Source organism: Lontra canadensis, unplaced genomic scaffold, assembly GCF_010015895.1.
Source record: "Lontra canadensis isolate GAN:19392208 unplaced genomic scaffold, GSC_riverotter_1.0 scaffold112, whole genome shotgun sequence".
NCBI classification, from domain to species: domain Eukaryota; kingdom Metazoa; phylum Chordata; class Mammalia; order Carnivora; family Mustelidae; genus Lontra; species Lontra canadensis.
Window position 1 is genome coordinate 2,884,331 of NW_022631106.1, and position 24,306 is coordinate 2,908,636.

The following is a 24,306-nucleotide window of genomic DNA, read 5'->3' on the forward strand; positions in this document are numbered from 1 at the left end:
GTAGTAACAGGGATCCCATTCCCCCGTCATCTATCTTCATGCATGTCTTGCACACCATTGGATAGAAGCAGCTCAAGAGGACTTAGGTCTTGTTCATCTTTGTCCCCCCAGCTAAACAATAACAGCCAGCATTTAGGAAGCACTTACTGTATGCTGGGCTCTGTGCTAAATAGGTCACATGCATTACCTTTTGCTTCTCACACCAATTCTGGGTGGTTGATAATGTTTTCCTGATTCTAAAGACAGAACATGGGCTTCATATTACCCACTGGTAAGTGATGAAGTGAGGATTCGATGAGACAGGCCGATGTAGCAAGTAGGCTCCCAACCATTGTAGCCCACAGTTATTTCAGTAAACCTGTGCCTCTCTCTAGGGCACTCACCACTGACCAGGAAGTCATCACTTCCAAGGTCCCAGGGCCTCATAGCAGCACCGACTGACGGCTCATACCAAAGTCTGTCTTTTCTGACAGCGCTGGTAGAGACCCTCCACATGACCTGTCAGCTGCCTAGGAACAGGAACCACTGTTTAGAGATCCCAGGTCAGTGCCTTGTGTGTAGAAAATGCTCAAGTGTTCAACTGAATTCAGTGTACTCTTTTCTCATCTAAGATTATAGACAGGCTCAATATAGGGTCCTTTGAGACTAAATAACATTGAGGGTTGAATTTGTAACCACGATGGGCTTTGTAATAAACATAATAAAATATGAACCCAAGAAAGAAACGTCCTCCCAGCAGAAGCTGGATTGCAAGTCTGAGTCGCGTTTGGTGATTTTACAAGTACACATGTGAAGTGGCTCTTTGCTGGTTGCTATGAGAACCAGTGCTCGAAGTCCTGTCCAATCACAGTCTCCGCAGTAGTGCGTTTCGTGTGTATGTACTGAAAGTAAATGTCAGTAAATAACAGGTGCGATTGCCCTTGGAAAAGGGAAATACCCATGACTGAGACTCTTCCAAGTATCTGTTGGTGAATGTCCTGACAGTCTTCCATGCCTACCTCATCAGATGATACCATCAATTATAAGGGAATTCTCAGGCTTCACCGAGAAGCTACTATGTGGTGGGCTCGGTGCTAAGTGTTGTGTGAGAATATAAATAAAAATCCAGGGCAGGGGCGCCTGGGTGGTTCAGTCAGTTGAGCATCTGCCTTTAGCTCAGGTCATGATCCTGGGGTCCTGGGATTGAGCCCCGAATCGGGAGCCTGCTTCTCCCTCTGTCTTCCTCTCCACCTGCTTGTGCTCTCTCTCTCTCAAATATGTAAATAAAATCTTAAAAAAAAAAAAGAGCCAGAGCAGCTATCCTTGACACTGAGAAAATTTTAGTCCTGTTGATAACTCCCATCCAAGAAACAGAACCTTTGCATACTTTCCCCAATAGTAATAATTTGTAAAACTATAGTGTAAAAACACAGCCAGGAAATGGACACTGCTCCAATTCACTGGCTTATTCAGATTTCCCAAATTTTCCTTATATTTGTGTGTGTGTGTGTTGTCACCTAAGTGGGTTCACGTATCCACAACACAGTCAAGATGTTGAATAGTTTCAACATCATAAGGATCCTGCTTGTTGCTCTCATAATCATACCCGCTTCTATCTACCCCCAATCCCATCCTTAATCCTTGGCAGCCACTAGTCAATTCAAAAATATTATATAAGCGAAATCGTACAGCATGTAACCTTTTGAGATTGGCTTCTTTTCATTCATCATAAATCACCGGAGATTCAAAGTTACTGAGTGTGTGAATAATTCATTCCTGTGTATTGCCGAGTAGTATCGTGTGGTATGGATGGACCAGTTGGTTTAACTATTCACCTATCAAAGGATATTGGGGTGAATTCCAGTTTGGGCTATAACAAATAAAGCTGTTGTGAACATTCATATGCAAGTTTCTGTGTAAATGTAAGTTTTCATTTCTCCGGGATGAAAGACGAGCAATTACATATTACAATTACATATTGCTGAGTCCCATGAAGTTGCATGTTTAGTTTTAAAAGAAACAAACTGTTTTTCAGAGTGGTTATACTATTTGACAAGCAATGCATGAGAGATCCATTTTTTCCTCTTCCTTTCCTGCTTTTGGTATTGTCACTATTTGTTTTAAAGATTTATTTATTTACTTTAGAGAGAGAAAGTGAGAGAGCATGTGCAGGGAGGTTGGGAGGGGCAGAGGAAAGAAACTCAGTGAACTCCCCGCCAAGTGGAGAGCCCAAAGCAGGACTCGATCTTATGACACCCTGAGATCATGTCCCCGAGATCATGACCTGAGCCAAAATCAAGAGTCTGATGCTTAACTGACTGAGCCACCCAGGCACCCCTTGTCAACTATTTTTATTGCAGTCATTAGGATATATGTGAAGTGGTATCTTATTGTTTGTTTGTTTGTTTGTTTTTTTAAAGATCTTATTTATTTATTTATTTGTTTATTTGACAGAGATAGAGATCACAAGTAGGCAGAGAGGCAGGCAGAGAGAGAGGGGAAAGCAGGCTCCCTGCTGAGCAGAGAGCCCAGTGCAGGGCTCCATCCCAGGACCCTGATATCATGACCTGAGCCAAAGGCAGAGGCTTAACCCACTGAGCCACCCAGGCACCCCTAGTATCTTACTGTTTTTAATTGGCATTTTCCTCATGGCTAATGACATTGCACATCTTTTCATGTGCCTATTTACTATCTGTAGATCCTCTTTGGTGAAATGTCTGTACATGTGTTTTGCCCATTTTGTAATTGGATTTTTTGGTATTTGCTATTGAGTTTTGTGCCTTCTTTATATAGCATAGATACTAGTCCTTTGTCAAGTATATGGTCTGTAATATTTTCTTCCAGTCTGTAGCTTGGTTTTTCACCTTGTGAACATGAGCTGCCACAGAGCAAAGGTATTTAATTTTGATGAGGACCAGCTTGCCAATTTTTCTTTTTGTGCATCATGCTTTTGGTATTGAGTCTAAGAACACTTTGCATAGTTCCGGTTCCTGAAGACTTTTTCATACAGTTTTTTTTTTTTTAAGTTTATAGTTGTGCATTTTACCTCCTAAATTCATAATCCATTTTGAATTAATTTTGTATAAGGTGTGAGGTTTATCTCATGGTCCATTTTTTTGACCTACAAATGTTCATTTGCTCCAATACCATTTATTGAAAAGGCTGTCCTTCCTCTATTGAGTTGCTGTCACATCTTGTCAAAAATTAATTGGCCATATTTGTGTGGGTCTGTTTCTAAGTTTGCTATTTTTCCTTTGATCTATGCATTTAGCCCTCTGTCACTACCATGCTAATTTGACTACGGTAGTTCTACACAGGCCTTAATAGTGGGTAGAATGATTCCTCCCACTTTATTGTTCTTTGTCAGGATTTTTTTTTAGCTATTCTAGGGCCTGTGCTTCCATATAAGTTTTAGAATAAGATTGTCTATTTCTATAGAAAATCCTGCTTGAATTTGTTTGCAATTGCATTAAACCTGTAGATCAATTTAGGGAGAATTGACATCTTTACTATGTTGAGTGTTCCAATCCATAAACACAGTATGGCTTGCCATTTATTCAGGTCTTTATTTCTTTCATCACATTTTATAATTTTCAGCGTAGAGATCCTGTACATGTTTTGTTAAGTGTATGCATAAGCATTTCATTTTCTTTGGCATGACTATAAATAGTATTATGTTTTTTATTTTGATTTCTACATGTTCATTATATATAGAAATACAACTCATTTTCTTTGTTGATTTTGTATTTTGTGAGCTTACTGAGCTCACTTAGTAGTTCTAGAAGGTTTTTCATGGGTTCCTGGGGAAAGTATTCAGTGTTTCCTTATTAAGTATAAGATTAGTTGTAATTTTTTTGTTATTGAAATTCTTTGTCAAGTTGAGGTTATTTCTTTTAATTCCTAACTTGCTGAGATTTTTATTATGAATCATTTTGGATTGTATCAAATGTTTTTTGTGTGTGCCAACCAATATGATTATATGGTATTTCTGTATTAGCTTATGGAAATGAAACCTAACATTGAATGATTTTTTGAATGTTCAATCAGACTTGCATACCTGAAAGAAATCCCACTTGTTTATGTTGTATAATTCTTTTCAAACTTTATTGGATGAGGTTTGTGAATATTTTGTTGAGGGTTTTAACATCTAATTTCACAAGAGTTTTGGTCTGTTATTTTCTTTGTATTGTTTTTTTCTGGTTTAAGTATTCAGGTAACATTGGCCTTGTAAAATGAGTTGAGACATGTTCCTTCTTGTTCTGCTTACTGGAGGAGATTGTTTAAAACTGGTGTTAATTCTTTAAGTGTTTGGAAGAATTCTGTAGTGGCTTAGAGATTTCTTTTGTGGACACTTTTCAGTTATTAACTTGATTTCTGTAATAGAGAGTTATTCTGATTATCTACTTTATCTTGGTTGATGTGATAGTTTGTGGTTTTTGAAGAATTAGTCTATTTCTTTGAAGTTGTCAAATATATGGATTTAATGTTATTCCAAATATTCCCTTATTACCTTTTTAATGGATGCAGGATTTGGAGTGGTATACCCCATTTCATTCTTAATATTGATGGTATGTCTTTCATTTTATTTTTTCCAGTCTTGTTAGAGATTTATTAATTTTATTGATTAAAAACAATCTAAATTTCATTCATCTCTACTCCTTTATTTCTTTTGTTTTCTTTGGGTTTATGTTGCTCTTTTAGTTTCTTGACGTAGGAACTTAGTTTTAGACTTTCCTCTTCTCTAATGTGAGCATTTAGGGCCCTAAATTTCTTCACATTATTCCTTTAGTTGCATCCCATGAATTTTGATATGCTGTATTTTTGTTTTCATTCAGTTCTATGTATTTTTTTAAAATTTCCTTTTAGATTCCTTTGACCCATGAGTTGTTTGTAATTGTGTTGTTAATTTTCCACTTACTTAATTATTTTTCTGTTGTTGATTTCTTATTTCTTTGTGGCCAGAGACCACAATATGATTTTGTTGAGGTTTGTTGTATGGCCTGTGACATAGTCTACCTTGGTGAGTGTTCTATGGGCACTGGAAAAAAAATGTTTAGTTCAGTGCAGCTTGGTGGAGTGTACTATATATGCCAAATAGATCCTATTGTTTGATTGTGTTAGATCTTCTGTATCATTGCTGATTTTCCATCCAGCAGTTAGTTCAGTTTCTCAGAGGGAAGTGTTGAAGTCTTTAGCTCTAATCATGGATTTTTCTATTTCCCTATCGGGTCTATCAGTAGTATCATGTATTTTGAGACTTGGTTGTTTGGTGCATTCACATTTAGGACTGTTATATTGTCTTTATGGATTGACCCCTTTACCTTTATGTAATGTTCCTCTTTAGTTTTCGTGATTTTCTTTGCTCTGGAGTCTTCTTTATTGGATATTAAAATAAAATCAGTCCTGATTTTTTTTTTAAATTGTTTTTGTGGTTTATTTTCCCCATCTTTTACTTTTAACCTACCTGTGTCACTGAATTTGAGATGAGTTTTTATGTAAACTGTTGGGTTATTTTTAAAATCTAATCTGCCATTTGGAGTATTTAGATCATTTATATTTAATTATTATATGTTAGTACTTAAGTCTTCCATTTTATTATTTAGTTTCTATTTGTTTCTTTTGCTTTTCATTCCTATGTTTCACATTTCTTGACTTGTTGCAGGTTACTTGAATAATTTTTTTTTTAAAGATTTTATGTATTTTTTTGACAGACAGAGATCACAAGTAGGCAGACCAGGCAGGCAGAGAGAGAGGAAGGGAAGCAGGCTCCCCGCTGAACAGACCCTGGGATCATGACCTGAGCTGAAGGCAGAGGCTTTACCACTGAGCCACTCAGGTGCCCCTACTTGAATAATTTTAAGATTTCATAGTGAATTATTTATAGTGTCCTTTTAAAAGATTTATTTATTTGTTTGAGAGAAAGAGAGGCAAAAGGAGAGGAGAAAGAGAGAGAAACCCAAGCAGATTCCCTGTGGAGCACAGAGCCTGACTCAGGACTCCATCTTACAAATCCCGAGATCACCAGCTGAGCAGAAACCAAGAGTTGGACACTTAACTGACTGCACCACCCATGTGCCCCTATTTATGGTGTTTTTGAGAATATCTTTTTGTATAAGTTTTATAGTGATTACTCTGAGTATCACAGTATATACATATGATTATACATTATTACAGTCTATTGCTATCCATATTTTGCCTTCAATTGAGGTATGGAAATCTCAGTTCCATTTGGTCCTTTTATCTTCCTCACTTTTAAATATCATTTTCTTGCACATCAGATGGTGTTATAATTTTTATTTCAATAATCAAATATGATTTCTAAAGCTTATGAAGGAAAAGATAGCCTACAGTGTCCTTATTTCTGCTCTTTTCATTATTCCCTTTTTCTTTCCAGTACTCTAAGATTCCTTTTTTAAAAAAAATCATTTCCTTTCTGTTTGCAGAACATTCTTTAGCCAATATTTCAGTGTAGGTCTGCTAACAATAAACTCTTTTAATTTTCCTTTGTTTGAGAATCTTTTTTATTTCCTCTTCATTCCTGAAGGAGAGTTTTACCAGATTCATAATTTACTGTTGGCCCTTCTCTCTCAGCACTCGAAAAGTATGCCACTTCCTTCTGGCTTCCATGATTTCATATGAGAAATCAAATTGCTGTTCCCTTATGAATAAGGTATTTTTTCTGTTTGAGTGATTTCAAGACTTTTCTTTGGTTTTAGTTTTAGAAGTTAAGTTATGGTGTGTTTTGATGTGGATTGCTTGTTTGGGGTTCAAGTAGTTCCTTGAATCTGTAGGTTTTGTCTTTTGCAAAATTCAAGACTATTTTAGTCATTGTTCCTTCAACCTCTCTTTCATTGCCCTCTTTTTCCTCTCCCTCTGGGACTCTTAAGGTTATAAAGTTTGGGTCTTTTCTTACCATTTCCCAGTTCTCTGAATCTCTGATCATTTTTTTCAGTCTGTTTTCTCTTTTTTTCAAATTGGGTGACTTCTGTGGTCTGCAAGTCCACTGATTCTATCCTCTTTCATCTCCATTCAACTATTGAGCACATCCAGTTTTTCTAATTTTTGACATTGTGTTTTTAGGTCTGTAATTTTTATTTGGTTCTTCTTCTTCTTTTTTTAATAGCTTCTGTTTCTTTGCTCAAATTTTTTTCATCTATTTCAAGAGAATTTGTTATCAATTATTAAAGCATTTTTATAATGGCTACTTTAGAAATCTTATCAATAATTCCAATACCTGATTCATCTCAGTGTGGGTATTAGTTGCTTTGTCTTTCCTCATTGAAGATGTGATTTTTTTTTGGTTCTTGGTCTGACAGGTGATTTTTTTTTTTTTTAATTCTATCTTGGAAACTTCGTCTATTCTATTAGGAGACTGGGTCCTATTATCTTTCATATTAGTTATATACCCTGTTTAGGTTTAGTATGTGTGTCTTGCCTTGCTTTTGTAGGGTCTTGTTCCAATAACAGTTTAATTTTCAGAGTCTTTGATCTGCCTGTCTTATCTGGTGCTATTGAGCTCTAGCTGGTTCCTGCTGCTACTCCTGCTGCTGCTGCTGTCTGAGGAGATAGGAAGGCTTTTGCCAGGCCTGGATGTTGGGTTTCTTTTAGTGAGGAGTGTTCTACATACCGCTACTTCCTAGATACCTTGGTATTTCTGGGCAGGGCATGCAATTCTCTTTGAGAGCAAAAGAGTGGGGAAAAAGGGAAGATGATCCAGAACCAAGCCCTGTGGGACCCCCAACATGTAAACATTGTGTACTGGAGGAGTTTCTGGCAATCCAGAAGGAGGAACATAGTAGTAGAGGTGCTGGGAGTATAATATCCCAGAAATAAGAGAGAAAAGTGTTTCCAGGAGAGAGGGGCCAAGCTATACCAAAAGCTCTTGAAAAGTATGCAAGTATGAACAATGAGAAGTTTTCACTGGATTGGGCTGTATAGTTCTATGGTGGTCATTGGCTGAGGCAATTTTGATGGGGTGATGCGGTGATGGGTTGAATAAAGCAGTTTGAAGATTTTGATATTCTATCTAGTTAAGGCTGCCACAGTAGCAATGCAAGGCTTCCAGCATGGCAAGTGAGAAGAGAATGATGCCTGGAAATCATTGCCTGAAGATAAGAAGAAGAGCTAATGCAACTGTAGGAGAAAAAAAAGGAGCAGTAAGAGACTGCAACCATTTGCATTAAAATCAACCTCTGTGTGCTCTCCAGTCCCCAATGTCCTCTACAGTCATATTTGCAGGCCCTGCCCTGACTCCATCCTCCAGTTCTGAGTCAATCCCTCCTGCTGTTGTCTTCATACTTGTAGCATTCCTGCAGCCCTTACACCCCTGCCTATGGATTTACCACTTGATTATATATTGCTCCATGCTCTGACTTGCCTTCCCCCACTGAACAGTCAAGTTTTCATTTTGCCAATCAGTTAATGCAGTGTTTAGAGAATATAATAGCTACTTATAGAAAGAAACCCTCCCCAGAATGACTTTAAAGTTCACTTCTTATTATAGAAACTGTTTTTGAGAGGAAAAAATCACCAATTAGGTATCCCCTGGATAACAATTTTAAGAGTTGTTGGCTATCCAGACTGACGCCCCAAAGCCCAGGTAAACTCTAAGAAAGAACAACAATCATTGTTTTTACAATTAATTAGCAGCTTTCACAGTGAACACATTAATTTTAATAAGAACATGAATAGAGTAGACTTTTATTTTATGCAGTCAGTATATGTTACAGCCATTACCACAAACTTGTAGACAGTGTACAAATACCACTTCTCAAAGACCTTCTTAAAGTGAGGTAAATGGAATGTTTATTTGGAAATGTAGGTTCTAGTCTCAGATCTGCTCAATAAGATGGGTTATTAGTACTATGAATATTCTACATAATTATCTAGATTTTGTACTTCATTTGAAAAAAATAGATTGAATCCTTCCTAATGGTACATTTTAGCTCTAATATTATAAGACTTTTCACATACTTTCACCATTTAAAATAATGAAGATTTGGTGGTGTCTTTGCCTTTAACCACATGCTGTTGTTTTATCAGATGCCTACTTCTTGATCAGAAGCACAACACACAATTGTTAAATGCTTTCCATAGGGAATTGTATGGAAGTTTCTAGAAAATCAGGAATGCTGCTTTCTTAGCCAACCAGCTCAGTGATGGCCTACTATAGTGATGTGATCCCATGGTAGAGCAAAGGATGTGCAGGACACCATGGGACCCAGGGAAGCGTAACTAAGCAAGAACCATTTAGCAAAGCTAAATTGTAGTCCAGCTTTCTTCCTCCTTCCCTCTCCCTTAGTGCCTTTGTGAAAGAGAGAAAAACAAGATTGCATGAACTAATGCCTATAGACCTCTGGAAACCATCGTAATAGCCCAGCATCAAAGGCAGACCAGTTGGTTATGCCCTGGAAAGCAAGAGTAGCAAGCAGCCACAGCAGTCTGGGCATGTGGAGCACACCCCATCCATGGCAGACTAGGACCAGGTCTCACACTCAAGCCCAGATACTACGGCTGTGCCGTACTCCCTATTGCATTCCTCCTTCCATTAAGTCCTAGGTCAAGGCCTTCTTCCTCCAGTGTATTAGTCAGGATTCTCCGGAAAATGGAACTGACAGGATGTCTATTTGTCTGTTTCTTTTTCTCTTTCTCTCTCCAGAGATCTATATATCTTTGTCTGTCTGTCTATCATCTATCTGTCTTACAGAGAGAGATTATTTATATCCACTATAAATTTTCTTTGTGGTTATAGAGGCTGTCAAGTCCCAAATCTGTAGGGTGGGCTGGCAGACGGGAGGACCAGGGAAAAGCCAGTGCTGCAGTTCAGGTCTGAAGACCATCTGTCTATAGAATTTTGTTCTCTTCAGGGTAAGTCAGGTTTCTGTTTCATGTAGGCCTTCCACTGATCGGATGAGTCTCCTCTACATTATGGAGGGCAGTCTGCTCTATTCAGAGTTCACTGATCTCATCTAAAACCACCCTCACGGAAACAACCGGAATGTTTTTTTACGTTGCTAAGCACCATGGCCCAGCCAAATTAGCTATCAATTTAACAAATTAACAAAATTAATGAAATTAACCATCATAGCCAGGAAGCCTTAATTCTAGACACCTTGCAACCTGTCACCTGTACTGATCCTACTGTACATTTTATGCTTCCTAAATATACTCATTTCAGCAGCAGAGCTTTCAGCATGGAGCAGGTGTATGTCAGAGTCGAATGACCTGGGATGTTTCCTTCCAAAGCTTCTGACTTTCTAAGACTCCCTTGGGCACAGCGTGCCCACTGACCTTGCTCTGACCCTGAGAGGCACGTGTTGTCCAGAGGGCTGGACTCACGTTTTTCTCTCTCATTCTTTCTGTCCATTTACGGGGAATTCTCAGGATTCCCTTGTTCCTGTTCAGCTGGGGATCCTCAAGGTGGCCTATATTGTGTAGAACCTAGACATAGAGGTTGCTTATCCCACTGGGCAGAATTATCTTTTAAAAATGGAATTCGGAGATCACGTGTTTAACATATGAAAGGCTCTGGGATGGGCACTTATTCTTAAGACAGCTGTGACAGCAGCCAGCCCTACACAAAGTATTTCCCCCTTCAGAAAAATCTCATGCAAGTTCAAAATAGCTTTACACAATATGACTCCTTCTCCTGAAGGTGATTTTTTCTTTCTTTCTTCTTCTTTTTTTTTTTAATCCTTGACCTACTTTTTCTCTCTGTGCAATATACCTAATGAATAATAATGACTTCAGAGAAGGTAGCAACAGAGGAAACAAAGTTGAAGAATGCCTGAAGAGAGTGGCTCTGGAGCCCTCCAACTCCGCGGGCTTTGTTGTCAGGGCAGAGATAAAGTTTAAAGCTGTTTGTGTGAATGGCAGGTTTGCTGAAGATTACTATGGCTGTCCTGTGTCCCTCTTAAATAGTCTGGATATTGCAGAGGAGGCTCATGGTGGAGCCCGGCAGAGGGGCTGATACACGAATGCATAAACTCACACATATACTCCCACAGGTCCACAGTTACAACCCTGGTCCCCACTCACCCAAGCTATATATATGGAGCTATAAAGAGAAGGCTTCAAAGTCTTTTGAAACATGAGCTGTTGTCTAGAAATGTTCTTCTAAAACATACTCTATTCCTAATGTGACCTGTCCAGAAAGAGAATAGGGACACTTGCCCCTTCTGGAGCCATAAAGCTGAACCCCAGAAAGTTTGGAGTAGGAGAGAAGCACCCATGGAATTCACTTCACTTACACAGTGCTCTCCAGCCTATGTGCAGGGAAAGCAGCCACTGCTTCGGGCCCTGAGCATGTGCCTCTGCTTCTGACAGGGAAATGGAAGGAGGCTTCCATTGAACAAGGGTCTTGAAATTTATGTTGAATAAGCTTCTGTTTTCCCCACACCATTTATCCCCTTTCTTAGCAGGATTTCTTCAGCTAAGCAGCCCAAGGGAGGCATAGCATGGGACTCCTGCTTGACTCCTGCTTTCCCAGCGTTTCCCCCATGGAGGAAAATGCCCCCATGCATTTGCTGAGCACCTTTCAGAAGCAGGCACTGGGCTGGGCTCTGAGAGGGGCAGCTTTAGAGCCACTCAGACCCGGGTTCATATCCACTTGGGCAACCATCTGCTCTGAGGTCTTTGGAGTGTCACCTGCCTCTGACTCAACATCCCCTTCTGTTAAAAAGTGATAATATAACACCTACTTTCAAATACCATGAGGGTTAAAGATAATTGATGCAAAACTACTGAGTGCATGGAATTCTCTCAGTAAACAGTAGCTATCACAAATGAGCAAGACATAGTCCATGCATAGAGGGAAATGCCATTCAGTGGCCTTGAGTGCAGCTGCAAGGCATCGGGGCCTGAATTGGACCCTGAGGATCTCTTGACCCCAGACCAGGGCCAGGAAGCAAAGCTCTGTGGAAAGGGTGTGGGGAGATGATTGTCAAGGTGTGTATTTGCATTTTGTCCCCACTTTCTTACCCACTACCCACCCGCACCCCACCTTCCTGCTTGAATTTACCTTACCCTCCTGGCTTTTGTTTTTCTGCAATCCTGAGCTTTTCCTAGGGGGAGAGGAGGATGGGAGAGGGAAGAAGAGAACAACCAGAGAGAGAGAGAAGACAGAGAGAGAGAGAGAGAGATAGAGAGAGAGAGAGAGGAAGCACATGAACTAACTCCCAAGTCTAGGAAGGAAAGAGTTCAAGGTTCTCATCAGTGGTGACAGGACCCTCCTCCCTGGACATGCTCTGGCAAGAGGGCAGGACCGCTGAGGAGAAAGATTGTGGTGTCCTGCAGGGGCTTAACTACAGACCCCACAGCTCCCAGCATTAACTCATCCTTTGTGACCATTGAGCAGCAGAGCCCCCTCCAAGGGACCATGCATGGGATAGTGTGCACAGTGGGGCAGTCCTGGGGCCTGAAAGGACAAGGGCTCCCTCCTGTTCCCTGGTACTCCACAAGGTTCCTGGTTCTTGTGGAACCCTGCAGGTGGGGGGCGGGATGTTCCAATGCAGGCAGATTTTAGGCCCGCTCAGGAAAATCTGCTCTGAGCCAGATTTCACTTGCTTTAGAAGCACTAAAGTAGAGCCTCCCCACATCCCCACACGTGTCCTGTAGGCCTGATCCTCTTCGAGGTGCTATGGTCTCTTTCTGACCTGGGGCTCCTGCCTTGCACACTGTAGTGAGGCTTATGCGGTCCTCAGCTTGTCACAGCTGGTTCAAGGAAAATGACTGCTTTCCAGGCTTCACCTGTCTGAAAACCCAATGAAGTTGTTTCCTCTCTTCTGGTTCACCAAGCACATCAGGCCTCATCCATGCAGAGAAAGATATCACCATGGCCATGTGAATTTTGGAGAGACACAACCCAGCCCATAACAAGAACACTGATTGAAACCCCATGGGGGTCCATGATTTCATTTTCTTCATGGAGAAAACAAATGAGGCTTCTAGAAAGCACTGCAGATCACTGCATTTTTCATTTTTTCTGTGCCCCATTGTATCATTAAGGCAAAAACTAGAAAAAGAGGGAGTGAATCATATATGTATATGTTTAATAGACTTCAAAGAAATAAATAGCCCCAACCATGCTGTTTTCCAGCTACAGATAAGGATCATGCCCTGCGAACCCACTCTTCTAGAAGGAGTTCTTTGGCTCACAGATCAGTGTCTCAACCCCTACTCCCCACCCAAGACACAGTTCCTATTTTTCACCCTTTTAGCCTTAAAGCATCCCTGCTCCCCGCACCATCTCTACCTTTTGGGGACCTCCCCTTCGGGGTGAGGGGTACTCATCCCATTATGGGAGTCAGCCCGTATAAGGACGCTGACCCCCATACCCAGCTGGGTTAGACCATTTCTTTGCCTCCTTTTATCTCATATCAGAACAGTGATTTCATCAGAAGACATTCCTATTGTGTGCTCTACTTTGAAAATGCTTTCAGACCCATTTGATCTTTGCATCTGGGGGTGGGGGAAGGAAACTAACATTTATTGAGTGTGCTCCATGCTTTAGGCTTATTGTTAGCGGTTTTACATCTGTGGTTTCTTTAATCATCACATCAACCTATGGCATAGTTGTTTATCAGGAAAACAATGTTATTATGATGTGTGATCCTGCCAACCCACCTCACCCCACTAATGTGCCACACAGAGAGAGAGGGTGGGGTGGAGACCCAGGAAGGCCTGAATATCAGGTTGCATTAATCTGCAGAGCAAAGGGCACAGAGATCTCAGGAAGAAGGCAATATTCTTGAAGGCAGGGGGAGGGTAGGAGGGGTGGAGATGTGGGGAGTGGAGGGAGAGCAGGCACCATAAGGAGACAGCTCTGGCTGAGTTTTAGAAGTATGTGCTGGGCATTGCAGGTGTAGTCTCCCCTTGCTATGCTAGAAGAGGCTCTCGGTGACATCTTTAGTGAGGTGTTACATTTGAATACAATTGCTGTGGGCACCAGTTATATTATTATAGGAAGCAGCAGAGATGAGGTTTGGGCCTGAGGAGTTCAAGCATAACTGCAGGGCGGAAACCCTTCTCATTCAGCTGTGTGGCTCCCAGGCCTGTCGGGAGGTCTGCATGGGAGAGCTGAGTGCTCCTCGGAATGAGGGAGGATGGGCCTTTTTTCAAACTTGTAAAAAATCTGCTTCTAAACATGTGATCTAGTGTCTCTCTGATACCTGCCCTAAACCATAATCATTTAAATACCATTTCCCTAATGTGAAACATTGATGTCGTTCCTGAGCTTTCAGTACTTTGGACAGGAACACATCTGTGCTTCCATCATGTTCTGCTAATCCCTCTCACATAGTGGTTGATGCCCCGATCATTCCTATGATGGAGGTGGCCTTCTCTCCTAACTCTCTGTAGCCTTTGTATGTCACCCTGGGGTGAGTCCACCACCTCTGCACCCTCCTCCAAGTGGCCACCACCTGCGTGCAAACAGAACACACTGTGGCCATTCGATAGTGGCCTTTACCTCTCAGAGTTCCCAGGACACCAAGGCAAATGTGAATTTCGGATAAACAAGCAATGACTTTTAGCACAACTGTATCCCAAATATTGCACAGGATATACATATACTAAAAAATTTCCTCATTTATCTAAAATTCAAATTTAAGTTGGTGTCCTGTGTTTTATTTGCTCACTTTGGCAACTCCATCTCAGAGGGCTTCTCTCTGCTGTTTTAACGAATTGAGCTCTTTACTTCATTTTCATGAAAAGCAGGATGTGATTGGCTTTCCCTGCGCTGAAAGTAGGGCAGTGGGGACTGATGCATTTCAAGAATTAAAAGGATTCATCGCTTGCGTCTTTCCCACACTGGTCTTCTTCAGCCTCAGAATTACTACTATTCCCTCCCTCCCCCTCACACTCAGTCCCAGCTGTGGGCCCAAACTGGTGGTTCTCTGACCTTTCCAGGTGGGGAGCTAGTGTTTGCTTCCATTAGAGGTTTGTTCATTGAGCTGTCTGGGTACATCTAGCTCCCAGGTCAGCGTAAGTTGGACAAGGTGAGACACACTAACTCTTTGCCCCTGTGTATTCCATCTGGAGGCTTGAGAGCCGCACATCCTACTGCGTCAAGATCAGCCAGATTGGACAGTCCTTTTGAAAATGGGCTCTTTACCAATGGAACACCAAACTTTAAAGCATGGAGGAGTTAGCATACATGAGGGAGGGAAGAGAGAGGACTGTGAGGCCCACTTGGTAACCTATCATGGTTTACCAGAAGTGCAAAAGTGTCCAGAGTCCTCCCAAACCAGGCCAAGATGCATCTGCTCCAGAGAAAGAGGGTGCAGGGTCCTCCATTTGAGAAGATGCAGCTTCTACCTTCAAGTACCCTACACTCTCTTGTGGGCCAGAGACAAGTGAAGAAGGCATTTCTGGCCTGTGAGGTGGGTGCTACCAGAGGGAAAGGTGCAGGGCACATGGAAGCCTCAGCCAGTGGGTTAGGGACATATACCTAGACTTTCCTGCCTGTCTCAGAAAGTGAGATCTCCCCTGACACAGACCCCAACAAGCAGTCAATACGTGTCATTTCAAACCATGAGACTGAGGAAAAAGCCTTTTTTTTTCTCTTTTTTTTCTTTTTTTTTTCCAAAAGCCCACATTTTCAGGAAATAACTTAGCCCAGCCTACCCGGGGTGCCTCTTGTCCATAGAAACCCAACAAAAGAAGCTCTTTGTTCAAACGCTCATTACACACAAGCATCTACCACATCCACAGGTGCCCTTCCCGTGACCATCCCTTTTCTTCACCAGCAGACTCCATCTGCCTGGGCTAGTGTGGGCTAATTAATGAGCAATAAAGGATCTGATTTTTACGTATCAGCTCTGCTCAGAGCTGCCAAAAACATTCAGAGTAGGGCCAAGGTGGGAGAGGGAAACATGTTTTTTTCATTATTTTACCTACAAGATTCTTTTGAAGGGGAAAAAATAGGCCTGTTGCCCTAACTAGTTGGATGAGAACAAATTCCTCATTAATCTTAAATATGTCACCTGGAGAAGGTGATTAAAGTAAGAAGCACTAATGAGTGGTGTTCCTGGAAAAGACAAAATCACATAACAGGAAATGGGATAGGGCCCTAGTAGTTCCTCTGCATTAACAGAGCTGCCTTCTGCAAGGAAAGTAGGCTCTGGAGGACCATGGAGCAGGGGCACCATAATTCTCCCTTGCACGACAGGGTCGGATGCTACCTTGTCAACTGACAATTACTACACAGTGATTAGGACTTTGCTCTGATGAGGCAGGAACTGGAGATGAAATACCACAGGCTCTTGGCATCACCTAAGTTGTCTCAGGAGGCATAGATAACAGTAAGGGGAGCATGAACCACTTAGTGATTACGTATGATTGTCTATGGACAAGTTGCAAAGCTGTTTGCCTTTATTAACTCATCTGTCTTCTCACTACCTTTTAAAGCAGGCAAGGCTATGGTGTGTTCAGGAAAGGAATGCTGTTTGGTTTTCTAGACCAGCTTAGAAGTTTACTTTGTGGAAGAGGTTGTTGAATTGCCTTTGCATCTTGCCAAAAATTAGTATCAACCTCAGAATGCTGTGTGGCTCAGAGAGAGCCTTCAGACCCTGCAAAAGTGGCAAGAAAGGTGTGGGGAGGGAGTGTAATCAGGAGAGGGGGACAAGGTCCAATGACACTGTGCTATTGTGCTACTGTCTATCCAAACCCTCTGTAGGAAGACTTCCAATTAACCCGGGAGTCCTGTGGGGTCTATTACGGCATGCTTTCTTTTGGCTCAGTTTCTTCTTTATTTATTTGAACAGAGGAGTCAGATGGGAGAATCATGGTGCCCCTGCCTGGTGGCCCTCTGGAGCCTGGTTTCCTTCCAGAGCTAGAGAGGACGGCTGTGTTTATGGGAGGAGCTACTAGAGACCCATCCCATTTCCTTTTGTCTGTTCTCAGGAGGGTTTTGTTGTTGCTGTTGTTGTTTTGTTTTGTGCTTTTGTCTGTTTCCAGGAGTACCACTCATTAGTGGTTTTCGCTTTAATTGCCTTCTCCAGGTGATGCATTTAAAAGTAAATGTTTTTTTCATGTGCTTATTTGCCATCTGTATATTCTCTTTAGTAAAATGTCTGTGCATGTCTTTTGCCCATTTTATAATGGGATTGTTGAGTTTTGAGAGTTGTTATATATTCCAGATTCTCATCCTTAGTCAAATTTGTGATTTGCAAATATTTTCTCCCAGCCTGTAGCTTATTTTTTCATGCTTTGAACACGAGCTTTCACAGAGCAAAAGTTTTTGATTTTGATAAGATCCAACTAGTCGATTTTTCTTTCTCTGCATCACACTTTTGGTGTCAAGTCTAAGAAGTCTTTGCATAGCTCTGGTTCGTGAAGATTTTTTCCTACAGTTTTTTTAAAAAGTTTATAGGTTTGGGTTTGATTTTTACATCCATGAGCCATTTGAATTAATTTTAAATAAGGTATGAGGTTTATCTCATGGTTCTTTTCTTTCTTTCTTTTTTTTTTTACTTACATATGTCCAATTGCTCCAACATAATTTGTTGAAAAGGCTATTGAATTGCCTTTGCATCTTGTCAAAAATTAGTTGGCATATTTATGAGGGTCTATTTCTGAGTTTGCTATTGTTTCATTGATCCATATGTCTAGCCCTCTGTCACTACCATGCTATCATGACTTCTGTAGTTATACACAGGCCTTAATTATGGGTAGAATGGCTCCTCCCACTTTATTTTTCTTTGTCAGGATTGTTTTAGCTATTCTAGGTCCTGTGCTTTACTATGTAAATTTTAGAATAAGATTGTCTCAATGATATTTCATCTACCTTCCTGGAAAACCTTGCTTGGATTTTGATAATAATTGCATGAAACCTATAGATTGCATGAAACCTATAGAACACTATGTTGAGTGTTACTGCCAATGAACACAGTGTATCTCTCCAGGTATCTAGGTCTTCTTTGATTGCTTTCATCAGCACCTTATAATTTTCTTTCTCTTTTTTAGTACTTCATAATTTTCAATATAATGATCCTACACATATTTTGTTAGATTTATAACTATTCAGACTAAGAGTTGCATTGCATTTTTTATTTTTTATTTTGGTTTCCACTTCATTATCGATATATAGAAATGCACTTGACATTTTATGTTGATCTTATATCCTCTTTACTTTACTGAAGTATCCTCTTTATATCCTCTTTATCTTTACTGAACTCACTTACTAGTTCAAGAAGATCTTTTTTGCAGATTCCTTAGGATTTTCTCAGTAGATAATCATGTTTTCTGTAATAAAAACACTTGTCTTTCTTCCTTTCCACTCAGAATGCATTTTATTTCCTTTTCTTGCTTTATTGCATGAGTATAACTTCCAGTACTATTTTGAATTTTGCATTAAGTGATCAGATAAGACATCCTTGCTTAATTCCCAACTGTGGAGAGAAAGCATTCAGCCTTTGACCATTAAGTGTGATGTAAACTCTAGGTTTTTGGTAGATGCTTTTAGAGGTTGAGGAAGTTCCCTTTTATTCTTAATACACTGAGAGGTTTTTTTTCATGACTGGATGTTGAAGTTTGTCAAATGTTTCCCTGTGTCAGTTGATATGATCATATGATCATATTTTTATTCTTTGGCCTGCTGATATGATGTGTTACATTGATTCTTCTGTTATCAGATATTGAACCAGCATTTATTCTACTTACATAAGTAGAATAAATCCCATATGGCCATGGGATACCCTGCAATACATGATATATACATCATATCCTATTGGTTCTGTTGCTCTGGAGAACTCTGACATACCAATAACATACCAGCTTACATCTGTTTAATCTCCTAACAGTCTATGAACCGCAGAAGTCTCTCTCTATCCCCAGACTCTAAAGCACCATGAGAAGGGTTTCAGGATCAGAGTAAGCACCCTTTTTTGAAACCCAGGCCTCTTCTGGCACAGCCTCATACTTATTCCCCTGAAGAAAAGCCTTCCCTCCTTCAGCAGCATTATCCACAGACCTCTTGTTTTGCAGGCATTTTCTCCCTAGGAAATGAGGCAGCTTTCTTTTTTAAAGGAAAGGTACTTTCTCTTCAGTTATGAAAGAGATTGGTATGGCCCTTATGGTTTTCTCACTCTAAAAAGTACCAAAGACAGACAAATAATACCCTGGAAACTTTATTCTCTAAGTTGAGAATGTCAGAAAGACCAAAGATCTTGTGAAACACTTAGGGGAAATGTGTTGGCCTGATGCTACAGAATATGATGGGGAGGTTACCTGGAATGGGTGAGAATGTAGGGCTTAATGTTATTGGGCTGGGTGTGGAGTAAAGGCCTAAGGCTAACTGTGCTTAGCATCAGACCCCTCTTAACAGGCATTCTTGATGGAGTTGTGGATTAGGTTTGATGAAAGCTACTCTGCAGAAATGTTTCCTTGGGAAATCCCAGTGAGCCCTCACATAAAACATTTTCAGAGAAGTCAGACTTTTGTTTAAGCTGAAAAACAAAGACCCTGGATTTCCATAATATTCTATTTTAAAAATAGATTGATCACAGTCATGCTAGGAAGTGAAAAACATCTTTTCCAGCTCCGGTTGTCTGCATTCGTCCCCTTTTTGGTCCCCTGAAAAAAAGAATTAGCACCAGCTAACAGCCACTGAAGGAAATGACATATTGGTTGGGGGAGGGAGGGTTCCTTCCTGTCGAAAGGGAATTTCTTAGAATCATATAATCTCAGTGGTTCCACACTCTGGCTGGACATTAGGATCATCTGGGGGAACCTGTGAAAAATATCAATGCCTGCTCCCCACCCCAGAAATTTTTATTTTAAATGACCACAGTTGGGGCCTGGCATCTGTATGTTTGAAAAGCTTCCCAAGTGACTTTAGTGTACTGAAAAGCACTGATGGAATCCAACCTCTCTGCCATGCTACAATGTGGCTTAAAGGATTCAGGTCACAGACTTTCTGAGTTTGTTGCCTACCATATAGGAATGCCTCCTGTCCCAGGAAACTCATAGCCCCCAAGGTAGCTCCATTCTATTTTTGGTTGTGTTCTGTATGTTGTGATGTACTCTGTGTCCCTACAACCTTCTGTTCTACTCTCCTACCCTCTGGCAGTCTGCAGAACAATCTCTGTTCTTCTTCAGGCCAGTTCTTCAAATGTTAAAACACTGTGCATCCAGAGCCTTCTCCCTGCAGCAGTCCCCCAGATGGCACATGGATTCAGGGCCCGGTAGGCTTCAGTCTGTTAATATCCTACTCTTAGGTCTCTCTTGGGAGTGATGTATTTGGAGGCTCAAAACTTCTGGCCAGACATTCATGTCTTGGCCCTGTGACCTACCGTATGTTTCCTTGGGCAAAGCAAATGCTCTCTCTGAACCTCCATTTCCTCATCAGTAGAAGAAAGTGATTGGAATATAGATGAATCCCCAGCTAATGCCATGAGTTTCTAACTGGCTGTCTGCAGTTTGCACTCAGGATTATGAAGAGAAAAATAAAGCCAATAAATAAAAATATCATCTTAGATGCCATTCTTTATATTTTTCACAAACATTTTCCCATTTTATACTCTCACCTTCCCTAGGAAGTAGGTACAATGTGATTGTTCTCAGTGCAGATCCAGGGAGCTCATGTGACTTCCTTCAGGTCACCCAGTTTATTGTGGGCACAACTGAAAGTGCAACATACTCACTCTTTACTGTTTGTTGTTTGTTTTCTGATTGAACCCTAAAATCACATACTTCTTAAAAAAACTGGGAGTATCTTCTATGCCTCCAAGACCCAGGAGCATGCTGGGGTCATGGGCCATCCATAAATATTAGTTTAAATAACCATTTTTTTTTTACCTCTCCCCCAACTCACTTCCCTTCTGGCAACCATCAGTTTATTCTCTGTATTTAAGACTGTTTTTTGTCCATTTTTTGTTTGTTCATTTGTTTTGTTTCTTAAATTCTACAAATAAATGAAATCATATGGTATATGTCTTTTCTCTGTCTGACTTGTTTCACTTAACATCATATTTTCTAGGTTCCTCCATTTTGTTACATATGGCAAGATATCATTCTTTTTTTTTAAAGATTTTATTTATTTATTTGACAGACAGAGATCACAAGTAGACAGAGAGGCAGGCAGAGAGAGAGAGGGAAGCAGGCTCCCTGATGAGCAGAGAGCCCGATGCGGGACTCGATCCCAGGACCCTGAGATCATGACCTGAGCCGAAGGCAGCGGCTTAACCCACTGAGCCACCCAGGCGCCCGATATCATTCTTTTTTATGTCTGAGTAATATTTCATACTGTGTGTGTGTGTGTGTGTGTTTGTGTGTGTGTGTATCACATCTTCTTTATCCATTCATCTATGGATGGACACTTGGGCTGCCTCCATATCTTGACTATCATAAATAATGTTGCAATAAATATAGTTGTTTGTATATCTTTTCAAATTCTTGTTTTTGTTTTAGGTTTTCTTGGCAAACACCCAGTAGTGAAATTACTAGATCATATGGTAATTCTATTTTTAATTTTTTGAGGAACTTCCATACTGTTTTCCACAGTAATTGTATAGTTTTCATTCCTACCAACAATCCACAAGGGTTCCTTTTTCTCTACATCCTTGCCAACACTTTAGTTTCTTCCATTTTTTATTTTAGCCATTCTGAGAGGTATAATATGATATCTCATTATGGGTTTGATTTGCATTTCCCTGGTGATTAGTGATGTTGATCATCTTTTCATGTGTCTGTTGGCTGTGTGTCTTCTTTGGAAAAAGGTCTATTCATGTCTTCCTCCGATTTTTAATTGGATTATTTGTTCTTTTGGTGTTGAATTGCATAAATACTTTATGTATTTTGGAGATTAAGGTATCAGATATCTTCTCCCATTAGGTTGCCTTTTTGTTTTGTTGATCAGTGGATTGCCTTTTTGTTTTGTTGATGGTTTCCTTTGTTATGCAAAAGCTTGTTAGTTTGGTGTAGTCCTGATAGTTTAATTTTGCTTTTGTTTCCCTTCCCTAGGGAGAGACATATCTAGAAAAATATTTCTACTGCCAATGTCAAAGAAATTATTGCCTATGTGTCCGTCTAGGAGTTTTATGGTTTCAGGTCTCACATTTGGGACTTTAATCCATTTTGAATTTATTTTTGTGAATAGTATAAGCAAGTGGCTCCATTTTATTCTTTTGCATGTAGCATCCAGGTTTCCCAGTACAATTTGTTGAGGAGAAAGTCTTTTCCCCATTGTATATGTTTCCTTCCTTTGTCATAGATTAACTAACCATATAATGGTGGGCTTATTTCTGGATTTTCTGTTCTGCTCTATTGATCTATGTGTCTGTTTTTCTGTCAGGACCATACAGTTTTGATGACTACAACTTTGTAGTCTATTTTAAAATCTGGGATTGTGATATCTCCATCTATGTTCTTCATTCTTAAGATTGCTTTGGCTTAAAAAAAAAAAAGATTGCTTTGGCTATTTGGGGTCTTTTGTAGTTCCATACACATTTTAGGATTATTTATTCTAGTTTTGTGAAAAATATTATTGGTATCTTGATAAGGATTGTATTAAATCTGTAGATTGGTTTGGGTAGTATGGACATCTTAATAATATGTGTTCTTCCGGTCCACGAGCATGGAGTATCTTTCCATTTGTTTGTGTTTCTTCAATTATTTTCATTGGTGTTCTATAGTTTTTAGAGCACAGGTTTTAAGCCTCCTTGGTTACGTTTATTCCTAGGTATTTTATTCTTTTTGGTGCAATTATAAATTGGATTGTTTTTCTAATTTCTCTCTCTGCTACATCATTATTAGTGTATAGAAGTGCAACAGATTTCTGTATATTAATTTTCTATCCTGTGACTTTACTGAATTCATTTATCAATTCTATTAGATTTTTGGTAGATTCTTTAGAATTTTCTCTATATAGTATCATGTCATCTGCAAATCATGAAAGTTGTACTTCTTCCTTATCAATGTGGATGCCTCTTGGCTAGGACTTCCTGTACTGTCTTGAATAAAAGTGGCAAGAGTAAACATCCTTATGTTGTTCCTTATCTTAGAGGAAAAGTCCTCAGTTTTCACCACTGAGTATGATATTAGCTGTGGGTTTTTCATATATGGCCTTTGTCATGTTGAGGTATGTTCCCTCTAAACCTACTTTGTCAAGAGTTTTTATCATGAATGGATGTTGTGTTTTGTCATATGCTTTTTCTCCATCTGTTGAGATGATCATGTGGTTTTTATCATTCCTCTTGTTTTTTTTTTTTAAGATATTTATTTATTTGACAGAGAGAGAGAATGAGATCACAAGTAGGCAAAGAGGCAGGAAGAGAGAGAGAGGGAGAAGCAGGCTCCCCATTGAGCAGAGAGCCCGATGTGGGGTTCGATCCCAGGACCCTGAGATCATGACCTGAGCCGAAGGCAGAGGCTTAACCCCCTGAGTCACCTAGGCACCCTATCTTTCCTCTCGTTAATGGATGTATCATATTGATTGATTGGTGAATATGGAACCATCCTTGCATCTCTGGAATAAATCTCTTTTGATCATGGTGAATGATGTTTTTTAATGTATAGAGAATTTGGTTTGCTAATATTGAAGATTTTTGCATTTATGTTCATCAGAAATAGGTGGCCTCTAGTTTTTTTGTGTAGTGTCTTTGGCTGGCTTTTTTATTAGGGTAAGGCTGGACTTGTAGAATGAATTTGGAAGCTTTCCTTTTTTTTTTTTTTTTGGAGTAGTTTCAGAAGAATAGGTATTAAGTCTTCTTAAATATTTTTTAGAATTCACCTGTGAAGCTCTCTGGTTATGGACTTCTGTTTTTTGTGAGTTTTTTTAAATGACTGATTCAATTTCATTGCTGGTAATTGGTCTGTTCAAATTTTCTATTTCTTCCCGGTTCAGTTTTGGAAGGTTATGTTTCCAGGAATTTATCCATTTCTTCTATATTGTCTAATTTGTTGATATATAATTTTTCATAGTATGAATTAATCAGTTCCTGCTATAAGATTTGGATATCTGTCATCATAAGAAATGTCAAGTGGTCACAGAGTGATCTGCCTCCAGGGATGGAAACAAGCTCCATTTCTCCCTCAGGGAGGGGGCAGTTGGGGTGTTCAGGCCCAACTGCCTATGAATCACTCGGGGAGCTTTGAGAAATACCAATGCCTAGGTCCCTTTCCCAGACCAACTAAATGGGAATCACTGCATATGGGGGCAGGCACAATCTTAAAGTACATCAGATGATTTTAATATGAAGTTAGTGTTAAGAAGATTGGGGCTAGGGGTGTCTAGGTGGCTCAGTCATGATCCCGGGGCCCTGGGATCGAGCCCCACATGAGGCTCCCTGCTCGGTGGGAAGCTTGCTTCTCCCTCTACCTGCCTCTTTC

The 24,306-nt window shown here is 40.1% G+C and overlaps 1 long non-coding RNA gene across 1 annotated transcript in view; it reads left to right on the plus strand.

Annotated features, from left to right (window-relative positions):
* The first annotated feature begins 319 nt into the window (after positions 1-319).
* LOC116856788 overlaps positions 320-24,306 on the plus strand; it is a 75,915-nt gene continuing 51,928 nt past the window's right edge. The window contains exon 1 of the long non-coding RNA XR_004380625.1: positions 320-542. This is a non-coding gene — a long non-coding RNA (uncharacterized LOC116856788). The remainder of the gene's footprint in view (positions 543-24,306) is intronic.